Below are 15,634 nucleotides of genomic sequence, written 5' to 3' on the forward strand. Positions count from 1 at the left end.
GTTGGGATGAACCATGAAGAGTAGTGAAGATGTTGTGGCCTACAAGAAGACTTGAATAAATTTACTGATTGGGCACAGAAATGGAGAGTGAGTTCAATGTTGCAAAATGTAAGGTTTTAAAATTTGGAAAACAAAAATGGGATGCAGAACTTATGCTTGGTGAGGATATATTATTGGAGGTGGAAGAATTGAGAGATCTGGCAGTGATAGTGGATAAGGATCTGAAATTTAGGGGACACATAGCCAAAATTGTGAAGATAACACAAAGGCTTCTGGGAATGATGCGGAGGACATTGACGTGTAGAAGTAGGGAGATTCTTGTTCCGTTGTATAAGGCTTTGATTAGGCCATACATGGACTATTGTGCCCAGATTTGGTCACCTGGTTTTCAGAAAGATGCTGGAAAGTGTCCAAAGGCGATTGACTAAGGTAGTTTTTGACCTCTGGAATGTCGAGTATGAGGAAAGATTTAGAAGATGCAACTTGTAGAGTCTGGTGGACAGGAGGAAGAGGGGAGATATGATAGAGACCTACATTGGTAAGGGGTTTTTATAGGATCAACCTGGAGAGGTTCTACAGAAAATAGTGGGAGATTGGGGGAAAAACCAGAGGTCATCCCTGGAAACTGTATAAAGAGGGTGTGAGTAGGGGAGTGAGAGGCAGGTTTTTTTCGTGCATAGTTGTGAATGATTGGAATGCCTTGCCTGAGAGGGTGGTGTCTGCAAGGAGTTTGAATGTGTTCAAGGCACATTATGATGAACTGTGTGTGTGTGTGTGTGTGTGTGATAAAATGACCTCCCAGATGAGTCTTTGAATTCATAAGGTCTTGGTGTAATAATAATAATAATTATGCGAATGTAATTCCCTTGCTATCATCAGCAGCACACCTTCATCCTTATGTTCCTTCCTGTCCTCATAAAAAACAAAAGACCATACCCTTCCATTTCTGTTCATGTCAGGATATCTTCTTCATTCAACCATGTTTCACTTATTCCAACAATTTTTGGTCGAATAAACTCAATCAGTAAAATCACGTTTATCATCACTTATTATAAATATCTCCTCAGTTTTAACTACCCCCCATCACATCCTGATCAATTCCATTTCTGTACTGATCACTCCCATACACACATTCACTATTACTACTTCCAGCATCCGTTCTTCTTATGCCATGTCCACATGGAGATGGCATAAGAAGAAGAGATGTTGGAACATTCCCTTAAGATGCATGATGATATTTCATCAAATCCTATTGCCTTATTATTGACATCAAGTTTATTTCTTTCTCTCTTCATCTATCACACTTCTATTTGCATTGCAGAGCACTTCAGTCTTATCTGTTGCAATTTCCCTGATCTTTTCACCTCCTTCTAATCTCTTGCTTACATCACACACTGCATTTCCATCTGGCAGCAAATTTCTCATTTTAATCACTTCAAAGTGATTCAAATGTAACCAAGGTTTAGATAGTCTGAAAACTGTGCTACAGAGACCAAATTTGAAACTTTTTTAAAGCTGCCTCAGCCCTCCATTGGGTTGAGCAGTGATTTCACTGCTTAGCCCAACTAGAATAGTAACTGCTGCAGAAGATATTTTGCGTGATCAATTCACCAATCAATTTATATGGTTTTATCCTGATCAGGGTGGAATCATGAGATACTTAAGTGTTGAGGATTGGAGAGGATGGCCCAATTATGAGTGAATAGGAGTATTTGAAAGAAAGAAATAAACTTGATGTCAATAAGGCAATAGGATTTGATGAAATATCATCATGCATCTTAAGGGAATTGGCAGGAGCATTGGCATGCCAGTGCTCCTGCTAATTCCTTGCCAGTATTCTTTGTGGTTATCAGCATGGGTTTGTTACAGGGAGATCATGTTTCACTAACTTACTTTTGTACTATAACAAGGTGACAAATACCTTGGACAGGGGAGATGCATATACAGTGGTGTACATGGATTTTACAAAGGCTTTTGATAGACTATCACACGACAAGCTGGTAAATAAATTGAAACGGATGAGATCGGCTAACAGACTTCCGAGTTTGGATCAGTGATTGACTGTTAGATAGGTATCAGAAAGTTGTATGTGAAGGTGTAGTATCCTGAAAGAGGAAGATCGCTAGTGTTGTATTCCAGGGATCAGTTTTAGGAACATTGTTGTTCATTTTGTATGTTAATTACTTACTATTATAATAACAGAATTAACTCATGTAAAATATTCTTTATTAGTAGAATTTTCGCCTGAGTATCACAGGCATTGTCAGTACAAGTACAAAGGCTAATTAAACAATAACTGATATATTCACAAAGCGCCACCTAAGTAGCTAAGGTTAAATTTCCTAAATTTATTTCAACAAAGAAAAGAAAAAAAATGAAATGAAATTTATATATATATGTGTATACAATTACAAAAGTTAGGAAAGATATGCTGATTTATAGAGTACTATCTCCCACAAGGGGGAAAAATATAGACCATCAGATCTGTGTTAGGGGAGTGAAGTAACGTTTCGCATGTTTCTTTGTAAAGCTGTTCCATGAGGAACCGACTTTTATGAATGACTTTTTGTCTTGTTCCAGTGAACTCTATGTCTAGTGTTGATGGCATGCTCTGCAAGTCTGCTATGCGCAAGGCGTTAGCAAATGCAGCTAAAGTGTTAAAACCATGAAATATTTGTAATGCCTTTCGACCCATCAAAAAAATCTCTACATTCCTCACATCTCCAAAGAACAAGCTCCCACATCTCAGTTATCCAGGTGTCTACCAGATCCCCTGCTCTTGTGCGTTATCATATTTCGGACAAACAGGAAGATCTGCTCTGATCCGGTTAGAAGAACATAAGTCGTATATTCAGTACGTTGAACCTGAACGGTCTAGACTTGCACAGCATGTCATCAATACTAGACATAGAGTTCGGTGGAACAAGACAAAATTCATTCACAAAAGTCAGTTCCTCATGGAACGGCTTTACAAAGAAACATGTGAAAAGTTACTTCACTCCCTTAACCTAAACAGATCTGATGGTCTACGTCCCCCCCTTGTGGGAGTAGTACTCTATAAATCAGCAAATCCTGCCTAACTTTTGTAATTGTATACACATATATATATATAAATTTCTTTCATTTTTTTTTTTTTTTTGTTGAAATAAATCTAGAAAATTTAACTTTAGCTACTTAGGTGGCACTTTGTGAATATATCAGTTATTGTTTAATTAGCCTTTGCACTTGTACTGATGATGCCTGTGATACTCAGGCGAAAATTCTACTAATAAAGAATATTTTACGTGAGTTAATTCCAGTGGTAAATGCTGGTCTTGAAATTCATGCTTGCTCTTGTTATCATTCAGGGATTGAGAGGTGTGATTGAAGTCTGATTAGCGGAATAATGAATTACTGACCATTTAAAACTATATATTTAGAAATTTATGTATATTTAATCATACAAATACAACATTTGTTTTACAAATGATATTCTATCTTTTTCATTTTAGCTACTTGAATACAGATTCTACCCTCCGGTTCTTCTTTATGAACTGGTCAATAACATTGTCATAAAAAGTTGGTTGTAGCTTAATTTTCTCAAGCAACATGCACACTTGTTAAGGCTGGCTGAAGCTCACTGGCTAGAGCTTCGTTGACTGCATATGGCCTGTTTAAGCAACAGAGTGAGACGACGTGAAATGGCTATGGGCACGCATGAAATCACAGTGCTGCTGCAAGGACCTGGAATCTCCTACAAACGAGCAAGCCAAGGTAGCTTTGACTAGATGAGCAAGCATCGGCCTTCATACCCAACGCAAAGCTCAATTATTGCTGCACAAGCTTAAGACGTCTTTTGTTTGCAAAAATAAAAGCCTAAATGGAATGTTTATAAATGCATGCATTTATTAACAAATAAATATTACTTCTTTCTCAATTAATGAGCTTGCACAGCAAGCATGGAGAATTCCCCCCTGGTTAATTCTGTTATTATACTAGTAAGTAATATGTCTACTCATGGTATTTCCTTACTGAAACTTGTATGTTAATGATATTGGGATGGGTTTAACTAGTGATATGCAACTGTCTCCAGATGATGCAAAACTATGGAGAGCAATGCAGAATAAAGTAGATTACAGAATAAAGGCCTTACAAGAGGACTTGAATAGATTGCATGAATGGGGTAAGCAGAACTGTCAGTTCAGTGTTGCAAAGTCTAAGGTTTTGAGATTTGCTAAGCAATGATGAGATGCAAAGTATACACTTGGTGGGGAAACTTTAAAGGAAGTAGAGGAGATGAGAGTTCTAGGAGTGATGGTGCACAAGGACCTGAAATTCAGGGCCACATTGCACAAGTTGTGAAAATGTCACATTGGATAATGGCAATGCTGCAGAGGTTCCTGACATGCAGAAATATAGAGGTTATGATGCAATTGTATAAGGCTTTGATCAGTCCTCATATGGATTATTGTGTAGAGATTTGCTCGCCAAGTTTTCATGGTGACGTGGATATGTTGGAAAAGGTCCAGAGAAGATTCACAAAGGTGGTCAGTGATCTTTGGAATGTGGAGTATGAGGACAGATTGAGAGAATGTAAGGTGCAGAGCCTTGTGAATAGGAGGAAGAGAGGGGCAGGGGATATGATTGAGACATATAAACTAGTCAGGGGCTGTTATCAGGTTGACATAGAAGAGATTTTTAATAGAATGGGAGTGGGGGCAGAATAGGAGGCCATCACTGGAAACTCTATAAGGAGGGTGTGAGCAGAGCAGTGAGGAGTAGGTTCTTTGCATGGAGAGTGGTTCGTGACTGGAATGCATTTCCTGAGTGTGTTGTGAATGTAGATACATCAAATAAGTTTAAAGCATGGTTGGATGAGCATTTTGTGTAATAGTGTGTATCTCCTATGATGAGTCTCTGACTCCATGGAGGTCAGATGTTAATAATAATTAACATCTGACCTCTTAACTGTTGATTGACATTCTATATTTATCCAAAAGCAATATTGATCTTTATTTTCATCAGTATTCATTCCACAGTATTAATTTAAGGTACTTCTGAGAATTTTCATAATCTCCTGCCCTGTGTTTCCACATATATCCTTCCTTCACTGGCGTTATCGTATTTCTGGATAGGTCGATACCTCTTTATCATGCTCACTTGCTCTCTGAAGATAAAACTGAGACTTCCTTTGTTGGTTGCCTTGTACAGATCTAAAACTTGTAATTTCAGATTTACCATGACCTTCTGTCACATGTGTGTAAGCAGTTATACTTGCGAAACTTACATTTCCTTTCTTTGTTTCCATATCCTTGCTTTTAAAATTACCAGATATTGCCTTCATGTTTCAGTGATCATCACTGCACTTTGAGGGCTTTAGGTGACATCTTATAGCATTTTACCAAATATTTATTCTGTTTAATAATTCACCCATAGGACTTAAGCATTGTTGCCATTATCCTATTATATTCATATAATAGGATTATAATATATTCATATAATAGGATAATGGCATAATGTTCATACTCACTCCATGAATAAATTTCTCTGCTGAAAGTAATAATAGTATTTCCTGTACATATTTTTATTTTCTTAAAAGTATGTTATCTTTATTTTGGAAGGAAGAGTTTCTAAATATTTGCAGATTTCTTTCTTAAGCAAAAGCCTATCAGTGCAGATGAAAGAAGATTGTTACTAGCAGCTGATTACCGTTTCATAATAAAGTTGATCTTCAGTTTTGAGGTAAGCCAGATGTAATTTTGCAATTTTGTATTAGGTTGTGTTAGTTAAAATAAGCAGTTGCATCAAGAATATAGAGATCTTCAGGATGATATTTATATTAAAAATATATAGCAGTATATTCTTAGATATAAAAATGCTATAGTATTTAGAATATTATGGGTACGTTCATAATTTCCTTGTAAATGTACTCTTCATTATTTCCTTGTAATTTTATTGATATTAGTACTGGATACACAGTACTAATATATTTTTACTAAATAGTTTAAGGAAATTACAATGTAAACTAGGATATACATTAAAATAAATTTTAATACACTTCCAATATTTTGGCATTTTCACAGGAACTTAAGAACAAGATACATGCACGCAGGCACAACAGACAGTAAATGAGGAAGAAGCAGGAAGCTATTCTTTCTCCTAAAGTCCTGATGGTGCCTCCTAGTGGGCAATGTTGGTATTCTTGGGCGATTCAGCTGAAGGTCTTCTGATGTAGGTTTCCAAAATTTGAGGCAGTCTCATGCAGCCAAATTTGTTGAGGTTTGGACTGTTTCTTAGGGCTGAGGCTGATTCCATGAAAAGCCTTTCATATTTGTATTTACTACGGTGTATTATCGTGGCTTTTTTCCACCGTATTCTATGGCGGGTATCCAGTGCATGCTCTGCAAGACCAGAGTGGCTGTATTGGTGAAACCGGATGTATTCCTTGTGTTCTGAAATTCTGATATTAGCTGTCCTGCCTATTTGGCCAAAGTAGGACAGCTTACAGCTGCAAGGGACCTGGTATACACCAGGTAGATCTAGGAGGGGAGGTTGGTCTTTAGTAGAGCGGATAAGGGATGCCAATTTTTTATATGGTCTCTAACAAGAAATTGAGTCTTGTTTTTTTAGGATTTTTGTAATTTTTTCTGAGGTGCCTTGGATTTAGTATGGTGATGGATTTAGAGTAATCCTTGTTGTGTGTGTGTGTGTGTGGGGGGGGGTTATGGTTTATTGGTTTCAATATTTTTTGGGGGGTAGCCAATGGATACCCCCCCAAATCCAAAAAATATTGACACCAATAAACCACCCCCCCCTCTCACAACAAGGATTACTCTAAATCCATCACCATACCCTATATCCGAGGCACCTCAGAAAAAATTACAAATCCTAAAAAATCATGACTTAACTTCTTGTTACAGACCATATAAAAAATTGGCATCCCTTATCCGCTCTACTACAGACCAACCTCCCCCCCCCACCCACCTTGTGTATACCAGGTCCCTTGCAGCTGTAGGGGACCTAGTATACACCATATCAACCAACATTCTCAGTTACATAAATTTCCTTCAATGCATTTCCATTATTGTGCTAAATTGCTTGAACCTTTCATCCTCAAATACATAACTTTACACTTAATACATTAAAATGCCATACAAATATCTTTTACCTATACAGCCAGTCTATTTAAATCATCCTGTAAGCCTTCAGCTTGGTCTTTTTTCTGCAGCCTTTCCTTTCCATTTTTGGTTAAGTAACTGTACTACCTTAGATTAGCTTTGCTCATATATTCCTGAATGGTAACAATGTCAAGTTCTTTTCTAATATCTTCATTTTTAATTTGATTCTGTCATTGATGCCATCTGTTCATGACTGTTCTCAAAACCCTCATATCTGTGCTCTCTAGTTGCCTTTGCTCTAGTGCTTTATTTCTAACCCAACTCTGAGATCCATAACTTAAAACTGGTTTGAACACTGACTAGTATACTACTAGTTTGGTGTTTTGGCTAATTTCTCTCTTATTCCATATAAATTTATTCAGTTGGGTACCCACTATACTGGTTTTGCTTATTCTGTTGCCTATTTCCAGATTTAACTTGCTATCTTCACTAAAAACTGTGCCTAAACAGCTGAACTATTTTACTTATTCTATTGACTCTCCATTGAGAATGCAGTTGATGTGTTCAATTGTTCTGCATATTTTCATAGTATTTGTCTTTTTAATGCTGATTTTCATGCCAAATTTGTTGTAGCTGTTATTCAATTCAGTCAGAGAATTCTACAGACTTGCACTAGATGTGTTTAGAAATACAACATCATCTGCATAAAGCAAAGAGCTAAGTTTGACATCTCTAATTCTGATATCAGGCTTGATGCCACTTTCTTTCATAATGTGATCCACATAAATGATAAATAAGATTGATGATAATGCGCATCCTTGTCTTACTCCTGATTTTACAACAAACCATCTTCCTACATTTCCTTCGATTTTAACTGCTGGCTTACAACCTAAATATAGACTATGTATTGCTCTGTATAATGTTCCATTTATCTCATATAACTGTAGTGTTTTGAAAAGCTTTTCTCTGGGTACCTTGTTATATGTGTCTTTTCCAGATCTACAAAAGTTAAGTACAGATCCTTGTCATATTCCCATGATTTCTCAACTATTTGTCATAAAATGATAATCGGATCTTGACAACATCTATTTGGCTTGAACCCAGCTTGTTTTTCTCAAAGTTTCTCTTCAACAATCTTTCTTAGCCTTGTTTCAAGTATGCTTGCATAAATTGTTTAAGAGTCAAGCCAGATGACTGGGAGACCTCCACTCACCTTTAAGAAATGCAGAGGATTGATTGGGGGACTTTGCCCTAATGACTAATCTCATCTTCACATGGTGTTCCTCCATTACTGATTTTAATGTAATGGAATATAATCTGTGAGAAGATGGGATATGCACACATCAAATCCTGTGTTCTGCCAAATCCTAGAATTCCACAGAAAGACGTAGGAATTCCCCAGAGCATATAGAAATTTATTGTATTAGATGTAGTCTCTGAAAGCACAAACTTGAGTGAATGGACAAAATACTAATTTTTTTTTATTATTAAATTTACTTATTTCTAGAAGTTATCTTCTTGATTAAAATATTTTACAGATTCATTGTTATAATTTCTTTCTGATAATTTTTTATGAAATTTTTCTTACAGTATGTAAGAAAGTTTTAAAAAGAATTAAAGTTGAGCAGCTTTTACAAGTAAATTGTAGACTCAACTATACAAACATTATTAAAGAAAAATGAAACAAATTGGAAACAAGAACCAAACCCTGGAGTCTTGGGTGGCAAACTCAGAAGACATTGATGGATTCAACTAGGGAGATATGTGGTAAAGTTGTCTGCAAGGATAGGAAAATAAGAACACCATAGTGGACACAGGAAGTTAAAAAAGTAGTCCTGGAAAAGAAGAAAGCATACCAAAAGTTCCTAGCAAATAAGTTGGCTGATACCCTAAATGAAAACAGAGAAAAATATAAGAGAGCAAGCTGTGTGTAAAAGTAGCTAAACAAAAGTTATGGGAGGACTTTGGTAAAAATAGAGAAGATAAATATCAGGAAGGTGGCAAAATGTTCTGGAGGTTATTGAAGAAAATTTAGAAATGGAGGAACGAGTACTGTAAAAGGAATCAAAGATGATAACAGTGACATGAAAACAGAAGATAAGGATATCCTAGATGTCTGGAGTAATTACTTGGAAAGACTGTTAAAGGAACCTAGAGTGACAGAACTGTACTATAAAATTTGCAAGAGGAATGCAAAGAGGAATACATATCAATATTTGAGGTAGAAAAAAGCCATCAAAAACTTGAAATGTGGAAAGGCATCTAGAGCAGATGATATTCGACCAGAAATGTTAAAATATGGAGGTAAAAAGTTTTAAAAAGTTTTGCAGTGGCTACACTGCATAATTCTGAGGGCCTGGTCAGAAGGTTGAATTCCCAATTATTGGAGCAGAGCTTCAGAGTACCCATCTATAAAAAAGGGAATGTGAGAATTACAGAGGAATTTCTGTGTTAAGTGTTCCAGATAAGATTTATTCAAGCATACTTGAAAAGTGGTTGAGAAAGATTGTGGAAGATAAATTTGGAGAAGAACAAGCTGGGTTCAGGCTAAATAGAGGTTATCAAGATCAGATTTTCACTTTAAGACAAATAGTTAACAAATCATGGGAATATGACAAGGATCTGTACTTAACTTTTGTAGATCTGGAAAAGGCATACAACAAAGTGCCCAGAGAAATGTTTTTCAAAACACTTCATTTATATGAGTGAATGGAATATTATACAGAGCGATACATAGTCTATATTTAAGTTGTCAGTCAGCAGTTAGAATTGAAAGAAATGCAGGTGTTAAGCCTGATATTAGAATTAGAGATGTCAAGCTTAGCTCTTTGCTTCATGCAGATGATGTTGTACTCCTAAAAACATCTAGTGCAAGTCTCCAGGATTCATTAACTAAATTAAATAATAGCTGTAACAAATTTGATATGAAAATCAGCAATAAAAAGACTGAAACTATGAAAATAGGCAGGAGTATAAAACTTCAGCTGCATTCTGAATAGAAATCCTATAGAACAAGTGAAATATTTCAGCTATTTAGGCACAGTTTTTAGTGAAGATAGTAGGCTAAACCTGGAAATAGACAACAGAATAAGCAAAATCAGTTTGGTGGGTAGCCAAACTGACTTTGGCTACCCACCATAATGGGTAGCCAAATTCTCAATAAATTTGGAATAAGTGAGAAATTAGCCAAAACACAAAACTAGCAGTATACAAGACAATGTTTAAACCAATTTAAAGTTATGGATCTGAGAGTTGGGTTAGAAATAAAGCACTTGATCAAAGACTAGAGACCACAGATATGAGGGTTCTGAAAACAATTAGGGGAGTGAACCAATGGTATTATTGTTAGAATCATATTAAAATGAAGGTATCAGAAAGGAACTTGACATAATTAGCATTCAAGAATGTCTCATCAAAGCTGATCTAAGATAGTATGGATGCTTAAATAGTATGGATGAAGAAAGGTTAGCAAAACAGGTGTTTGATGCTAAGATTTGCAGGAAAGAGACTGAGAGGAAGACCAAGGTCTAGGTGGATTGATTCGGTCTGAAGCGCCTTAGAAGCACGAAATGTTAGATATTGACAATATTGCAGTGCTCACAAGTAATAGATTGATTTGGAGGAGAATTGTGGATAGGAGATTAATAATAATGTAAACTTAATCATGCAGCGTTGTCTTAATAATGTGAACACCCTTTGGGTACATATCAAGAAATTAATGGTGATGATGATGTCCTGCATTTTGCAAAATCCTAGCATTCCTCAGAGCATACAGAAATTTATTACTTGTATTAGATGTACTCTCTGAAAACACAAGCATACTTGTGTGAATCAAGAAAATTTGAGGTTGTACGAAAGAAGAAGCAGAGAGGAAAGATAGTATGCATGTTGCCTAGGTATGATAGTGACGAGCTGAGCAGAAGAGTAGTAATATTGAATAACATAATAGCTAGAATGTGTAAGAAGATAGGATTGGAATATGTGGATGCTTGGAGGGCATTTGAGGACAGAAAGGAATTGTATGTGAGAGACCACTTGCATTTGAATGAGGAAGGATGTAGGCATCTGGAGAGATTGCTGTTCTGAATGAGTCAGTGTGTCAATGCATGGAAACTAGAATGCCCAGGATGGATGGTAGCAGGTGTGGCCTCTTGCGGGAATGGGTACTTGGGAGAAGGAGGATGACATCAGGTAACGCTGAGCCCAGTGGAGTCTAAAGGGGATAATGCTGGGTATAGAAACAGTGACATTTTTATGCTTTATACTAATGCCAGGAGTATCTGGAATAAAAGAGAGGAATTGGTGGCACTGATAGCATCAGCATTGCCAAAGATTATTGGGATCACTGAGATATGGTTGACAGAAGAGGATATAGATATAATAACAGGAATAGAAGTCGCGGGGAACAGCATTTTTCGGCAGGATAGGAAGGGAAAACGTGGTGGTGGAGTACTGCTTATGATAAGTGACGACTTCTAAAGCCTCCACTCTAAGAGTGGAGGCTTTGGAAGGCAGTGACACTAATGATTTTGAAAGCTTATAGTGTGAGGTAGAGGTGGGCAAGACAGGATATTTAGTGGGGTGTGGCTACAAGCCAAGGAGCACACAGGGTGGGGACCAGGAGATGTTTAGACAGTTGAACTTGGCAAATGCAAGAAGAATGATTGTTATGGGAGATTTTAGCTATAGCAGTATAAATTGGGGAGAGGAAGATGCATGTAGCAATAAGGGAATGGAATTTCTAGAATTCTTGAGGGACAAATGTCTTAGGCAACATGTAATAGAGGGAACAAGAGGTTCAAGAGTTTTGGGTTTGATCATATCATCAGAAGAATTGATAATAACTGAGATGACATCTCTCCCACCAGATGGAGAGAGAGTGACCATGTGGTTATGACTTGGAAGATGAATAGACATACAGGAGTATCAAAGAGACAGGAACGCATGTGGAATTATAAGGCAAGTGATTATAATAGTCTTAGACATAAAATTGGGGAAGTTTCATGGAGGGAGGAATTGGAAGGCCAGGATATCATTAGTGCTTGGGAAATTGTGAAGAGGAATATTTGTTAGCAGCAATAGTAAGCTGTATTCCACAAGTGAAGAAGAGGACACAATTTGGAGTAAAGTGGATGACAGACAATATTAAACAGGAACTGCATGTGAAAAAGAGGCTATGGAAGAGATATAAGGAGACAGGTGAAGAGCAGATGCATGAAGAATAAATATAAGACACAGGCCAGGAGAGTGACTAGTATGGTAAGGAAGGCAAAACTGGAATATGAGAAGAGATTGGCCCTAAGATCCAAAGAAAATTCTAGGGAATTTTTTAGCTCTGTGGCCAGTAGGAGGAGAAATGGTTGTGGAAGGACATTGTGGGATAAAAATGGGAATAGAGTAACTGATGCAGTGCACATAGTGGAATTGTTCAATGAAAACACTTTATTGGAGTATTTCATTCTGTAGGAGTAAATTTTAATACTAGAGGGATAGGGCAGGTTTGAGGTTAAGAAGTGCAGGAGGAGAATGAGTTCCAAATACTGAGTGCTCTGGCTGTCAGTAAACTGTGGGACTGGATGGTATTTCACCACGAGTTTAGAGAATGTGCTAAAGAACTGACAGCTCCTTTGACCTAGCTTTTCAATGCAAGTCTGGCTACGGGGAAAGTTGCCCATGGAATGGAAGGAAGGTAAGATAGTACCATTGCATATGGGCAGTAGCAGACTGGAAGTGTCTAACTACAGGCCAATTTCTGTGTCATCAGTAGTTGTTAAGATCTTGGAGAAATTATGGTCCCTCACTAATTTCTCCAAGATCTTAACAACTACTGATGACACACAAACTGGCATTGTTAGATGAGGGTAATGTTATCTGTGAGAGTCAACATGGATTTGTGAAGGGACACTCTTGTTTCAGTAATATGCTAGCCATTTATAATAAAGTTACAAGAGCAGTGGATGAGGGACAGGCATATACTGCCGTTTTCTTGGATTTAGCAAAGGCATTTGATAGGGCGCAACATGATAAGCTGATATTTAAGTTGCAGCACATGGGTTTGGATGTCAGGTTGGTCAACTGGATTCAGAATTGGCTGTCTGATATGTATCAGAGGGTTGTGTATGGTGGGGCAGTTTCAAGGATTCAGAGGGTTATTACACATGGAGGCCCATAGGGCTCAGTACTGGGACCTATATCGTTTAACCTTTATATTAATGACATTGTCAAGGGAATTGAAGGGGGATATTCAGTTGTTTGCAGATTATGTGAAGATGGGAATGGTTATTAGTAATAGTACAGATGTGGTAGCCCTGCAAGAGGATTTGAATAAGTTAGACAGATGGGCGAATGAGTCGGGGTTGTCGGTTTAATGCAGCAAAATGCAAGGTGTTGAGGTTTGGGACACAACAATGGGAAGCTGCATACTCTATTGGAGGAGCTATACTGGAGGAAGTAGGGGAGACAAGAAATCTGGGGTTGATGATTGATAGAAACCTGAAATTCAGGGGATATATTGCAATTTGATACTAAGTATTTTTAATGTCTGTAATAGTGGAGAAGAAATTATTTGATTTTTTTCCCTATAAAAGTGATTCAAGACAGATGTTAGGAGCTAAAACATAACAAAAATAGAATCATTAATAAAAACAATGGTAATAATAAATGGTTTTGTAACTTATGCACCAAATTATTTCTACACAGACTGATAAACACACACACATATATAAACGTAGTAACATATTCACTTTTTTGCTGGTAGTTACAAAATGTAAAATTAGCCATAGCATTAACTTAAGCTGTAGAAATTGATCTGATCAGGATTTAACATATGACTTTGATATATTAGGTGAGCATCATAGAGGATACCCAAGTTAAGATCTTAATAGTCAGTGAGATATCTGCCTGCCTGGTGATCCAATATAAAAATTTTGTGTTGGCTTACCATCAATACTATGACAAATATTCTTCAAAGTTTTTCCTAATATAGGAAGAGAACTTTGGTCCATTTTGAAGATGATTATCACTTCAGCAAGTTAAATCTGAATGAAAACTTCAAATTAATTTAATTTAGTTCAGTTTTAGATTGATTTAATTTAATATACATGCATGTGTGTATGCACTTAATTTCCTGATTTTTTTTTTTTTTTGATTTATTATATACATACATACATGCACACTAGGTGTTTCAAATTAAATTATCTCTTTTCAGAACAGTCTGTAGGTAGAACCCAGTGGTACACTCAGGATTTAATCTTGGAGTGGGCTAAGTACTCAAGATTTAATCTTTTAATCTGGGGGGGGGCAAGTTGCATAGACGATTTGAGAATACACACTGTGCATTGCATATGACCTATGACTGAGCATCTGCTGTGATCGCCAATACATGATACCCGTGCTCTCTGGCCCAGCTCGGACAAAGTATCGCCCGAGCACTACTTCGTTTGCCTTGCGTTTACGACCATGATTCCCGAGAGCCAGAGGGTATTCCCACCTTATGTGATCACTAATTCATAAGTAGTATAGAAATAGAAGACAGCACAACACAATATAAATATATAAAAAAAAAAAGAATTTTAATTAGGAAAAGATTTTTGGAAAATTTTCTAGTATTTTTTCCTTTTTCATTTGGGGGATGCCAGGGCCCCTTGGCCCCCTCCCTGGGTGTGCCAATGGTGGAACCAGTAGATGAAATACCCTCAAACAACTTGGTAGCTACCCTAACCAAATCATGTTGAAGAGATTTTGACTATAACAAAAACTAGTTCAAAATTGACTGATAGGGAAAATATGATGCAGTGAGCAAGAAAAGATAGTGAATTTTACATATCACGAGCCATAAGGCAACATAAACGAAAGAGCAAGATTGACTCTACAGTCATTCGAATTGCAATGGGTCTCACTTTGCTTGATGTGCCTTGCTTTTAAAGTGTTTCTATTGGTATGGGGAAAAATCTGAAATTCCACAAATGACTAAAGATGTTGCAGCTGTAATTGTTGAGCAGTCAAATGAGAATGCTCTAGGTTCATGCAGTGCATCTTGTAGCAAGACAATTAAATTTGCCATACACAACAGTGTGGAGAACTTTGCATAAAGCATTGCAATGCTACCTGTATAAATTCAGCTACGGTCAAGAGTTGCAAAGGAGATGCTAGCATCCGAGAAACGTTTGTGCTGAAATTTCTGGTGTGCATGGAGGTGGATGATTATCATTGACTTCAGAACATTCTATGGACTGGTGAAGTGCATTTTCATGTTTGTGGAACAGTAAACATTGAAACTGCCTCATTTGGGCTACAGAGCCTGCAACTGCAGCAGAGAGGGTGCCTTACCACAACAATGTGTTGCAAGATTGAGGACTTCTGCACATAAGACATGAAGCTCAGAAAGACAAAATTGTACATTATGGGTGAAACCTTTCAATAGATCAGTTACGTTCTGTTATAGACAATACTATGGTGGTATTAGCTACTGGTCCTGCACAAGGCCAACACATTGGACGTCAACTCCATTGATCATCTAGATCTCCTTGACAGCTTCT

At 37.1% G+C, this 15,634-nt stretch overlaps 1 protein-coding gene across 1 annotated transcript in view; it reads left to right on the forward strand.

Moving 5' to 3' along the window:
• The window catches only part of LOC150108532 (cAMP-dependent protein kinase catalytic subunit beta-like), a 197,156-nt gene that overhangs the window by 61,342 nt on the left and 120,180 nt on the right, over positions 1 to 15,634 (forward strand). The gene's annotated exons all lie outside the window — the stretch shown is intronic.

The sequence above is a fragment of the Typopeltis vanoorti genome, chromosome 3 (genome assembly GCF_054136105.1).
Source record: "Typopeltis vanoorti isolate ZY-2024b chromosome 3, IOZ_Tvanoo_1.0, whole genome shotgun sequence".
Taxonomy (NCBI): Eukaryota; Metazoa; Arthropoda; class Arachnida; order Uropygi; family Thelyphonidae; genus Typopeltis; species Typopeltis vanoorti.